Source organism: Dendropsophus ebraccatus, chromosome 1, assembly GCF_027789765.1.
Source record: "Dendropsophus ebraccatus isolate aDenEbr1 chromosome 1, aDenEbr1.pat, whole genome shotgun sequence".
Taxonomy (NCBI): domain Eukaryota; kingdom Metazoa; phylum Chordata; class Amphibia; order Anura; family Hylidae; genus Dendropsophus; species Dendropsophus ebraccatus.
Window position 1 is genome coordinate 203661786 of NC_091454.1, and position 12739 is coordinate 203674524.

Genomic DNA, 12739 nt, shown 5'->3' on the forward strand with positions numbered 1-12739 from the left:
CTGTAATATGCTGCGTTGTGGCTGTAGTACGCTGTATTATGGCTGTAGTACACTCCGTTACGGCTATAGTACGCTGCGTTATGGCTGTAGTGCACTTCATCCTCCAGACGCTAGATGTCGCACTAAACCTCCGCCTTTACCTCATCTCCGTTTTCAAGCTTTAATGACAGCAATTCTTCCTGACACCTTAAAGGGAAACTACACTTCCCGGCATCCTCCGCGAGAATTTCCAGCCAATCGGTGCATAAGGATTTTTTTTTTCACTGGCGCTGCCGGGGCGCGCGGGCGGCTTTTGTGTGAGGAGGAAGCGGGCGGTGGTGACCCGGACACACCCGGAAAAAAACTGAAACGTACCGGGGGGGAGGGAGGGGGTATCTAGTCACCCGGGAGCCGACATCCGGAAGCCTCACACGACGCCAGGGAGCTCCCTGGGCAATAAAACACCCGTCACCCCCCCCGCAACGCCCGAAACTGAGGCCCCGCTTAGTCAGCGCGCACACGCCCCCTACCGGGCGTCCCCCTGCCAGGAGCGGCACCGCCGGGAGGCCCACACCGCAGGGACACCCGGAGAAAAGAACAGACGCCATTTTATGTCGCCCCTCCAGACACCGCTCACCCGAAAAATCCCCCCCGGAGCCGCATAGACGCCCGGATTCTTCTTCTCCTCCGCCCGGATATTACGTCAGACACCCGCTTCACCTCCTCCTCCTTACGGTCATCCGCGAGTCCGAGACACCGGGATCTAGAATGGAACAAACTGAAGGTGATGGCGGCTGGGCCGAGGAGCTGACACTCTAACGGGGGAGGGGCGGGGGGCACCGGGCACAGGAGCTGACACTCTAACGGGGGAGGGGCGGGGGGCACCGGGCACAGGAGCTGACACTCTAACGGGGGGAGGGGCACACAATGGCCCTGCTGTATATACTGTATTTCTGTGTGTACATATGCAGAGCTGACACTCCAGGGGGATGGTCCTGTATACAGGGGGAGTATATGGGTATAAGGTCCTGTATACAGGGGGACTATATGGGTATAAGGTCCTGTTTACAGGGGGGAGTATATGGGTATAAGGTCCTGTATACAGGGGGACTATATGGGTATAAGGTCCTGTATACAGGGGGAGTATATGGGTATAAGGTCCTGTATACAGGGGGGAGTATATGGGTATAAGGTCCTGTATACAGGGGGGAGTATATGGGTATAAGGTCCTGTATACAGGGGGGAGTATATGGGTATAAGGTCCTGTATACAGGGGGAGTATATGGGTATAAGGTCCTGTATACAGGGGGAGTATATGGGTATAAGGTCCTGTATACAGGGGGGACTATATGGGTATAAGGTCCTGTATACAGGGGGGACTATATGGGTATAAGGTCCTGTATACAGGGGGAGTATATGGGTATAAGGTCCTGTATACAGGGGGAGTATATGGGTATAAGGTCCTGTATACAGGGGGAGTATATGGGTATAAGGTCCTGTATACAGGGGGAGTATATGGGTATAAGGTCCTGTATACAGGGGGGACTATATGGGTATAAGGTCCTGTATACAGGGGGAGTATATGGGTATAAGGTCCTGTATACAGGGGGAGTATATGGGTATAAGGTCCTGTATACAGGGGGACTATATGGGTATAAGGTCCTGTATACAGGGGGACTATATGGGTATAAGGTCCTGTATACAGGGGGACTATATGGGTATAAGGTCCTGTATACAGGGGGACTATATGGGTATAAGGTCCTGTATACAGGGGGACTATATGGGTATAAGGTCCTGTATACAGGGGGGAGTATATGGACTGTAAATAGGGGGATTATATGGGTCTGTGTATAGTGGATCATATGGACTGTATATATGGGGATGATATAGATATAAGGTCCTGTATGTAGGTTGATAATATGGATATAAGGTCCTGTATGTAGGTTGATAATATGGGTATATGATCCTGTATATAGGGGGACCATATAGACCAGGGATGTCAAACTCAGGCCCTCCAGCTGTTGAAAAACTAAAAGTCCCATCATGCCTGGAAAGCCAAAGCTTTAGCTGCTGTCCAGGCATGATGGGAATTGTAGTTTTAAAACAGCGTGAGGGCCTGAGTTTGACACGTCTGATATAGACTGTATAAGGTCCTGTATATAGGGGATCATATGGACTGTATATGCTCCTGTATATAGGGGATCATATGGGCTGTATATGCTCCTGTATATAGGGGGATCATATGGACTGTATATGCTCCTGTAAATAGGGGATCATATGGACTGTATATGCTCCTGTATATAGGGGGATCATATGGACTGTATATGCTCCTGTATATAGGGGGATCATATGGACTGTATATGCTCCTGTATATAGGGGATCATATGGACTGTATATGCTCCTGTATATAGGGGATCATATGGACTGTATATGCTCCTGTATGTAGGGGATCATATGGACTGTATATGCTCCTGTATATAGGGGATCATATGGACTGTATATGCTCCTGTATATAGGGGGATCACATGGACTGTATATGCTCCTGTATATAGGGGATCATATGGACTGTATATGCTCCTGTATATAGGGGATCATATGGACTGTATATGCTCCTGTATATAGGGGATCATATGGGCTGTATATGCTCCTGTATATAGGGGGATCATATGGACTGTATATGCTCCTGTATATAGGGGGATCATATGGACTGTATATGCTCCTGTATATAGGGGGATCATATGGACTGTATATGCTCCTGTATATAGGGGATCATATGGACTGTATATGCTCCTGTATATAGGGGGATCATATGGACTGTATATGCTCCTGTATATAGGGGATCATATGGACTGTATATGCTCCTGTATGTAGGGGATCATATGGACTGTATATGCTCCTGTATATAGGGGATCATATGGACTGTATATGCTCCTGTATATAGGGGGATCACATGGACTGTATATGCTCCTGTATATAGGGGATCATATGGACTGTATATGCTCCTGTATATAGGGGATCATATGGACTGTATATGCTCCTGTATATAGGGGATCATATGGACTGTATATGCTCCTGTATATAGGGGGATCATATGGACTGTATATGCTCCTGTATATAGGGGGATCATATGGGATGTATATGCTCCTGCATATAGGGGGATCATATGGACTGTATATGGTCTGTGTATACCAGTGATTGGGGGAGGGGAGATCAGCATTCTGCTCCTTGTCATAGGAGCTTACAATCTATTTGGTGCTAGGGGGAAGAGCACACAGTGGTTCTGTATAGATAGCTGGTATACACATATATACACTAAACAATCTGTGCACAAAACTCCAGGGGGTGGGTGGGATATATGGATATATATATATATATATATATATATATATATATATATATATATATATATATATATTATATTAGAGCTGAGCCAGTGTGGCATGTGATGTGTGGGGGAGGGGAGGTGTTGATGTCTGGTCCCGGTTACAGGAGCTGATACTCTACTAGATGGGGGAGAGGCCACACAATGAGCCTGTATAGGGGGATGTATACTGAGGATGGGGTTATTACTATAAGGTCTGATTACTATGGATGCTTGTCTGAGGAGCTGACACTCTACTAGATGCACACAATGAGTATGTATACATAGGGGGTGTGTATGTGTATATATGTGTATGTTTATGATGTTTCCATCTGGAAGGGGTTAATAATATAACGTCTGATTACTATAGACAGGCATGGACTCTTGTCTGAGGAGCTTGCACTCTGCTGGGTGGGGGGCATGTATGAGTGGGGTGGTATATATTGTATACTGGGATGTTTACATGTGGATGGGGTTAATGGTAAGAAGACAATCTGATTGGATGAGCAGCTGGTGGGGGATGGGGCAGTATTGTAGACCAGGTGAAGGTATATAAAGTTCTTTACGCTGGTATATAGATGTGAGCCGGTGTGTCTGGGGGAGACATTATATAAGATTGTATAGATAGGGGAATAGTTACATATAACAATAATCTGGTTACTATGCATGCTGCTCTGTGGAGCTAACACTCCAGTGGGGGATGGGGGAGGTCTGTATATCGTGTGTGTGTGTGTGTGTGTGTATATATTATGGTAATGCTCTCTTGCACAGTCCTTGTCCTCAGAGCTGACACTCTCCCTGCTTGGTGGTGATGGGGGTTGTAGTACACAATGAGCATGTATATCTCTATAAGGGTGTGTGTATATGTATATAATACTGGCAGAGATGACACTGGTGGGGGATGGGGTCGGCCTGTATGAAGGGTAGTGGTGTGTGTGCCATTCTGGTTCTTGTCCCGGGAGCTGACGCTCTACTAGATGGAGGAGAACTATGTATAGATGGGAGTGTATAGATGTGTACCGGGATGTTTACATACAGAGGCTGCTGATCAGATGCTTTTCCATTGCCGTCTGTGGGATCTACTATTGTTTATGTGTTTACTGTCTGGTTGGCGTCGTAGCTGTCTCTGAGCAGTACAATGCTTCCGTATGTCACCTGCCGCCTGGCTGTACCGCTGATGTGTCCTTACTCTGTATGTAGCATCATGTGCTTGGCTCTAGTGTATAGATACAGAAGCTCCTGGCCTTGTGTTATAGAGGTGGCAAGCTCTCCCCCTCCCCCCTCCTCATTTATCATCTCATCTGGATCTGGCCATAGGAATGGGGAACCTTGGCCTTCCAGCTGTTGCAAAACTAAAACTCCCATCATGCCTGGACAGCCAAAGCTTTAGCTTTGGCTGTCCATGCATGATGTGAGTTGTAGTTTTGCAACAGCTGAAAAGCCAAGTTTCCCTCCCCCTGCTATAGATCATAGTGTCGGGGAGCAGATGAATGAGGAGGGGTGACATGATGCTACCTCCCTCCCCCTTCCCTATGTGTGCTCCCTACGGCTCTTTAGCTGTTGCAGAACTACAACTCCCATCATGCAGTGCTCTTCCCCAGCCTATGGCTTTGCAGCTATTGCGGGAGGTATCATTAGAGATACAGCAACATTGTGGGGGGTGGGGCAGCTCCTTTTTTTTCCCCCATGGAGCATTGCTTTCTTCAGTACTTGTCCAGGATGTAAACAATAATCTAATAGGAATGAGTTTGGTGGATGTTTATTACTCAATTACCAGGTGTAATTGTGACTACTGTGACCTCCATAGTGACACTAGTGAGAAGAGTGGGTTGTTTATTAGGAGACAAGGAGTGGGCATGCTCTGTTGCTCTCAGGTGGCAGTTGTGGGCATGCTTTATAACCCCTCCCCACTCTGCCTGAGTAGTATACAGATCTACAGTCTAAGCAGGAGATGAAGCAATGTTCCTTATTGCGGCTGCATGGGATGACCCATTGGGGGAGTGGGATAAGTAGTGGGCATGCTGTGTTGTTTCCAGGCTGTGGGCATGCCCCTATCTCACAGTATGAGGACTGGGCGCTCTTGCAGCAGCGGGGCCTTCCTCTGTGTGTTTTCCAGTGACCGTGAACCTGCGAGAACCTGATAAGTGCGGAGGTGGATGTTGTAACACTGAGCAGTGCAGGCAGGCCTCTGTTAAAGGGAAACTCCAGGGAGAATCTCTCCCTGTCCTCGCTGGTTGCCTAGTAACTGGCTCAGTGGGGTTGGGTGACACCTTGGTCTCTGTGATGATCAGGGGGGCTACGACTGCTTTACCATCCAGACCAGGGGGGTTTCTTTAACCCCTTAGTGACTGTGATAGCCTAGTGTGTAGTAGTGGTCTCCAACTACAACCCCCAGTATGCCGCCGTACATGGGAGCTGTAGTTTTGCCACAGCAGGGAAGCCTCAGGTTTCAGGTGATCACATGACAGGTCACATGGTCATTAGCCCAGTGCCTGATCAGTCTCATTAGGCCGTGACTGTGATTGTTCCCATGTCTGTCCGGTCTATGGCAGCCACAGAAAAGAAGTCTATAGGGGAGGGCCGGGCTCCTTACTAACCGTGTGGGATAGAAATCCCTCCCCCCGTGCACAATAACCCCCCCCCCAGCTTCTTTGTCTGTCACTCAGAACACCCCCACAGTGAGAATAGTCTGGTCTAGACAATGATGTGTGAGCTCCAATATGTTAGAGTGTTACAATGTGTATGATGTATCCAGCTTACAGGGCGTTCCACAGATGGGATACAAATGTGTCTGCTTCTCAGGGGTATATAGGATGTACATAGTGCTGCTGCTGTATCCAGCTCAGGGGTATATAATATATACACAGTGCTGCTGCTGTATCCAGCTCAGGGGTATATAGTATATACACAGTGCTGCTGCTGTATCCAGCTCAGGGGTATATAGTATATACACAGTGCTGCTGTATCCAGCTCAGGGGTATATAGTATATACACAGTGCTGCTGTATCCAGATCAGGGGTATATAGTATATATACAGTGCTGCCGCTGTATCCAGATCAGGGGTATATAGTATATACACAGTGCTGTCTCTGAATCTAGCTCAGGGGTATATAGTATATACACAGTGCTGCTGTATACAGATCAGGGGTATATGGTATATATACAGTGCTGCCGCTGTATCCAGCTCAGGGGTATATAGTATATACACAGTGCTGCTCCTGTATCCAGCTCAGGGGTATATAGTATATATATATATACACAGTGCTGCTGTTGTATCGAGCTCAGGGGTATATAGTGTATATATACTACAATAAAATGAAGCAGGTAGACGGCACTCCAGTAAAGTAAATAGGTGCAGGTTTATTCACCCGTGTACGTATACGGGTGAATAAACCTGCACCTATTTACTTTACTGGAGTGCCGTCTACCTGCTTCATTTTATTGTATTATCTGTGGAGTCGGGGGTCGACTGCCAAGGACGTGCACCCATCGGCTGGAAGCCATTTGACTTTAAGTCTGAACAGTGCCGTTCAACCCAATTATTTTTTCTAGTGTATATATACAGTGCTGCCGCTGTATCTAGCTCAGGGGTATATAGTGTATATATAGTGCTGCCGCTGTATCTAGCTCAGGGGTATATAGTATATATACAGTGCTGCTGTATCCAGCTCAGGGGTATATAGTATATATACACAGTGCTGCTGCTGTATCCAGCTCAGGGGTATATAGTATATACACAGTGCTGCCGCTGTATCCAGCTCAGGGGTATATAGTATATACACAGTGCTGCCGCTGTATCTAGCTCAGGGGTATATAGTATATATACAGTGCTGCTGTATCCAGCTCAGGGGTATATAGTATATATACACAGTGCTGCTGCTGTATCCAGCTTAGGGGTATATAGTATATATACAGTGCTGCTGTATCCAGCTCAGGGGTATATAGTATATACACAGTGCTGCTGCTGTATCCAGCTCAGGGGTATATAGTATATATACACAGTGCTGCTGCTGTATCCAGCTCAGGGGTATATAGTATATATACACAGTGCTGCTGCTGTATCCAGCTCAGGGGTATATAGTATATACACAGTGCTGCTGCTGTATCCAGCTCAGGGGTATATAGTATATACACAGTGCTGCTGCTGTATCCAGCTCAGGGGTATATAGTATATACACAGTGCTGCTGCTGTATACAGATCAGGGGTATATAGTATATACACAGTGCTGCTGCTGTATCCAGCTCAGATGTATATAGTATATACACAGTGCTGCTGCTGTATCCAGCTCAGGGGTATATAGTGTATACACAGTGCTGCTCATGTATCCAGCTCAGGGGTATATAGTGTATACACAGTGCTGCTCCTGTATCCAGCTCAGGGGTATATAGTATATACACTGTGCTGCTGTTGTATCCAGCTTAGGGGTATATAGTATATACACAGTGCTGCTCCTGTATCCAGATCAGGGGTATATAGTATATACACAGTGCTGCTGTTGTATCCAGCTTAGGGGTATATAGTATATACACAGTGCTGCTCCTGTATCCAGATCAGGGGTATATAGTATATACACAGTGCTGCTGCTGTATCCAGCTCAGGGGTATATAGTGTATACACAGTGCTGCTCCTGTATCCAGCTCAGGGGTATATAGTGTATACACAGTGCTGCTGCTGTATCCAGCTCAGGGGTATATAGTGTATACACAGTGCTGCTGTATCCAGATCAGGGGTATATAGTATATACACAGTGCTGCTGCTGTATCCAGCTCAGGGGTATATAGTGTATACACAGTGCTGCTGCTGTATCCAGCTCAGGGGTATATAGTGTATACACAGTGCTGCTCCTGTATCCAGCTCAGGGATATATAGGATGAACACACATTAGATGACTCCATCACTAGGGGGTCTGACTCCTGGAATAGAAGGGGCTGCTGTGCCCTGTGGCCTCTTCATCTGCGACAAGCTGTCGGCTCTACCTGATTTTTTCGTTTTTCTCTTTCACTTCAATGAGATGACGGCAATAGCAGGTAGAGCGGCCTCACTACTGTGCCTGGTAGGAAGGGATGAGGCCTTGGGCTGTCCAGGCATGATGGGATTTGTAGTTTGTAGCAGCTGGGGGGTTTCCCATCCCTGGTGTATACTGCACAGCACTACTTCTTACTGGATGCCTCTGTAGAGTAGTGACGTCTACTGTGCAATTGAGAGGAAGGCAGGATGTGTAGGAAGCCGTAACACTGTGTCAGATAGTGGGGGGTATGGATATGTTTAGCGTATACCCCAGGAGCCGCCTTACCATATGGGGTTAACTTATATTGCACACTTGGGGTGAATTCATACATTGGTGGTGGAGTAAAAACCGCTCCGTGTATGACAGAAAATATATACTGTGGACCCCCCAAGTATATAGATGTAACAGACAGCAGATCCTGCGGATTCAGCCATTGAGGTTTCCATTCACTGTCAGCAATCGAAGGTTCACATGACTGAGGTGCAATATACATCATCATACCTGGCCTTACATGACTTGTCCTGCAGTGATGTCTTATCGGCATCAGGCATTGCAGCATTCAGTGACATGAGGAGTTTTCTATGTATTCGGACAGATGCCGCCCTCACATTTGTTTGTCCCTGTACTGGGCAGAGCTGGGACTTATGTTAGTAAAGGACTGGGGAAGTTTGGACTATAAGTCATATCCAGGGGAATTTCTTCTAGATGGTCAGGATGACTGATCAGGGGGGAGTCCCACACACCACCCAGTCATCCCTCCATAGAAGTGACTCAGTACAGGGGGGCTAGGCTCCTGACACTGATCTGGTGTCCCTAGTATTATCTGTATCATATCTAATAATAATAGTAATAGTAATAATAGTAATAATAATGAAAGTAATAATAATAATTTGAAATAATAGAAAATAATTTAAAATAATTAATAATAAAAAGTTTTTAACAATAATAATAAAAATAAAAAAGAAAATCCTACTAAACCCTAGACATCTGGGACAATGAATACCGCCCTGTACCTTAAGGCCATGTTCACACAACGTAAGGGAAATTATTAATCCCAGCCGTTGTTAATTTGCAACACAGCCGTGATTAATCCTTTACCCACATTGTGCTGCAGCTAGAGGGAATCCTGGCTGGAGTGTATACACATAGGGGGACATGTATCAAGCAGTGTACCTTGTGCTCCTTAGTATTTTTTGGCGTAAGTGTAATGTGCACAGACCTTCGTCAGATTTACTAAACAGTGTAGCTCGGTGTATGTGTGAATATGACAGCTTACTCCAGTTTTTTGCCTTCTTGACATTTGTGGGCGTGGTTATCCGTAAGAATATTCTCAGCCGGGATTTATCATGTGAGAATTTTGAAATTTTCGCATTTTCGTTCGCATCTGTACTCCAGTCCCAGGGTAGCGGAACTTTTTTAACCAGGGTCAATTCATGAATACCTGCAGTAAAATGCACAGTGCCAGGGAAGCTATAGCAGGTGATTTATGAACCAACATGTGAATGTTCATAAATACCTTACTAGGCTGCAAACATATAAGCCAGTGCACAGTGCTAAAAATATTCGCAAAAAAAGGTGCAAATGATAAATGTCACCCATAGTATATGGGACCACCAGCAGCGCTGCAAAAAACTGACAATGAATAGCGGACGCAGAAAACTTGTCACTGCACACAATGGAGCGAGCGGGAGGCGCCCGCATCCGTATTCAGCTGCAGTGAAGATCATCCGGCCGGTACTGCAGGGAAGATCACGGCCATTTTGTGACCTGACCGGGTCACGGAACTGCCGGTGTTTTACAGAATGTGAACATGGCCTAACACAATATTGCTTGAGGGTTTTTGTGTTCGCAAAGAAAAAATTGCCTAAAAATTTGATCTGAGTTTGGCTAAAAGTTGAATCCAAGTAGAAAAGTCATGGTGAAAAGGCAGCAGCGTTATTATGTATCACTTATGTCCTTGTCCGCATATGTTCATAAAAACTCCACCAAAAGTCTGGAAATAAAGTAAGAATTTAGAGGAGAAAAATCATGTTTACCTTCACAAACAGGAATTATTGTTAAAAAAAAAAAAAAAAAAAGCTATTAAATCTTACATTTGCAAATAAAGCTGGGGCAAAAGGAAAGGATTCAGCATAAAAACCTTCTAAAGATAAAAGCTCCAGGTGTGCACATCCCTCCCAGGCTTCTCCATCAGCGGGGGCTATATACAATACATAAGAGAAACAGCTCGCTGATCTCAGGGAGACCAGCCAAACGATCACACTGCCGGCTGCTAGAGAAGGCGCTCAATGCAGTGATATCCTAGGTGCATTGCCCCCTGGGAAACACAGGACTAGCCAGATATCCCCCCCCGGGAAGGACCCAGCAAAGGGGTGGCTCCTTAGCTGGCTCCTGGGTCCTTCCTGGAGGGATATCTGGCTAGTCCTTTGTTTCAAGACTCTTCAATGAGGCTCCACGGGCTCCTCTTTTGCATACACAATACATGGCCTTCATTGTGGCCTCGGTATATAGACTGCTGCATGGCACAGACCAGCATGCCGCATAGAGAAATACAAGTTAAAGGGACACTCCAGCCAAAAGCTTTTCCCCTCCTGGTAGTTAGTCTGAGGGGATATAGCTGCCCTGCTCCCCTCCTTATGGCAGCATCACACTGTTATAGCAGAATATCACTGGCCAGGAAAGGTGTATACAGTCATGTACCTCAGCAGTGTGAGTGCAGGCGTCTAGTGACAGTGTTTGGGCTGATTCCCTTTAATTTATAGTGTAATATACTACGCTATTGTTACCTTGGCATATAGCAGGCACTGGCAGGAACCTAGTCACTTGGTGACTGTTCACACCATTGAAATGAATGCAGTACGCCACAGCTTATGTCAGATGCCTGAGACGTACTCCTATATTACTCCTATAACGCAGTTTGTTTCTAGCCATTTCTGTTTTTATTAAAGGGCACCCCTTCCCGTGTGACCAGTCGCTTCACAACCCCTTTAAGGCCTCTTTATCCCACTTTGTTTGCTGTATGTACTTGGAAAGCTCCTGCCGTATACGTCACATGTATCCATAGGCCCCCATTCCTCCACAGAGCCCCCTTTGTTCTCTGTCAGACGTGTATACATCAGTATATGTTTTTCCCCTGTCTGGAGTAGTGGATACTGTACTTCTGTGCTATACAGCTGAATAGTTACTGATAATGGGAGCATATGGGTGATGTATGCCACTACATGCCTGTCTATATCCTGATGTATACCATGGACCTGCGCTGTAGGCTAGACACTAGTGTGAATGAGGCCGCCATTCATGTTCCCCAGTAGCGTCTGTTGGTTCTGCCGTATACTCACAGGATATCGGCCCGCTGCGGTTTGGAGATCTATCCACAGGATAGGTGGTAAGAACCCCAAACAGAGCAGGGGTCTCTTGCCTCCCACCATTTGAATGGAAGCAGGGTCAGACATGTACGCCGCCATTCCTTTTTATTCTATAGTCCTGGCGGAGATGGTTGAGTCTTATGTATACATTACCTATGTATTATGGTGACCAGATATTGAATAGGTTACAATTTGGTGGCCAATTACTTAACAGTATTCCTAGGGCTATGCTATGGCCCCGCGGAGTCCACCATCGATAAGTGACATGTCTATAAAGGCCTATAGACCAGGTGGTGGCCTCCCTGCAGCATCCTGGGCTGGGTGTGTATACAGTGTAGGGTTATGTCACTGTATAGGAAACCACAGCTGCTTAGGCTTCCTGCAGAGCGTTTCATAATGCACAAGGCTGTCCGGGCATGCTGGGAGATGTAGTTTTGCAACTGCTGGTGTATATTAGTGTACAGTAGTAATGCCCGCACTTTATATTTATGTAGCACAGTGGTGAAGTGGTGTCAGCTATGCCCTACAGCGGACACCCTGCTTCTATGGCCAGGATGAGAACTGTATTGCAGATGCCAGCACTTATAGTTAACCCTTAGAGGACCGGACCAATTTAAATTTTTGCGTTTTCGGTTTTTCCTCCTTGTGCTTAAAAGGCCATAGCACTTGCATTTTTTCACCTAGAAACCCACGTGAGCCATTATTTTTTGCGTCACTAATTGTACTTTGCAATGACAGGCTGAATTTTTTCATAAAGTACACTGCGAAACCAGAAAAAATTATATGTGTGGTGAAATTGGAAAAAAACGCATTTTGTTTATTTGGGGGGTATTTGTTTTTACGCCATTCGCCCTGGGGTAAAACTGACTTGTTATATATGTTCCACAAGTCGTTACGATTACAACGATATGTAACATGTATAACTTATATTGTATCGGATGGCCTGTAAAAAATTCAAATCATTAACAAATATATGTTCCTTAAAATCGCTCCATTCCCAGGCTTATAGCGCTTTTATCCTTTGG

General features: G+C 46.0%; 1 protein-coding gene across 4 annotated transcripts in view; it reads left to right on the forward strand.

Moving 5' to 3' along the window:
• Positions 1-226: 226 nt before the first annotated feature.
• NSD3 (nuclear receptor binding SET domain protein 3) overlaps positions 227-12739 on the forward strand; it is an 87773-nt gene continuing 75260 nt past the window's right edge. For 2 of the 4 annotated variants that reach the window (XM_069945085.1, XM_069945094.1), the window contains exon 1: positions 227-763. The gene's annotated coding sequence lies outside the window, so the exon portion shown is untranslated. The remainder of the gene's footprint in view (positions 764-12739) is intronic. The other 2 variants (XM_069945104.1, XM_069945113.1) reach the window with 2 other exon arrangements.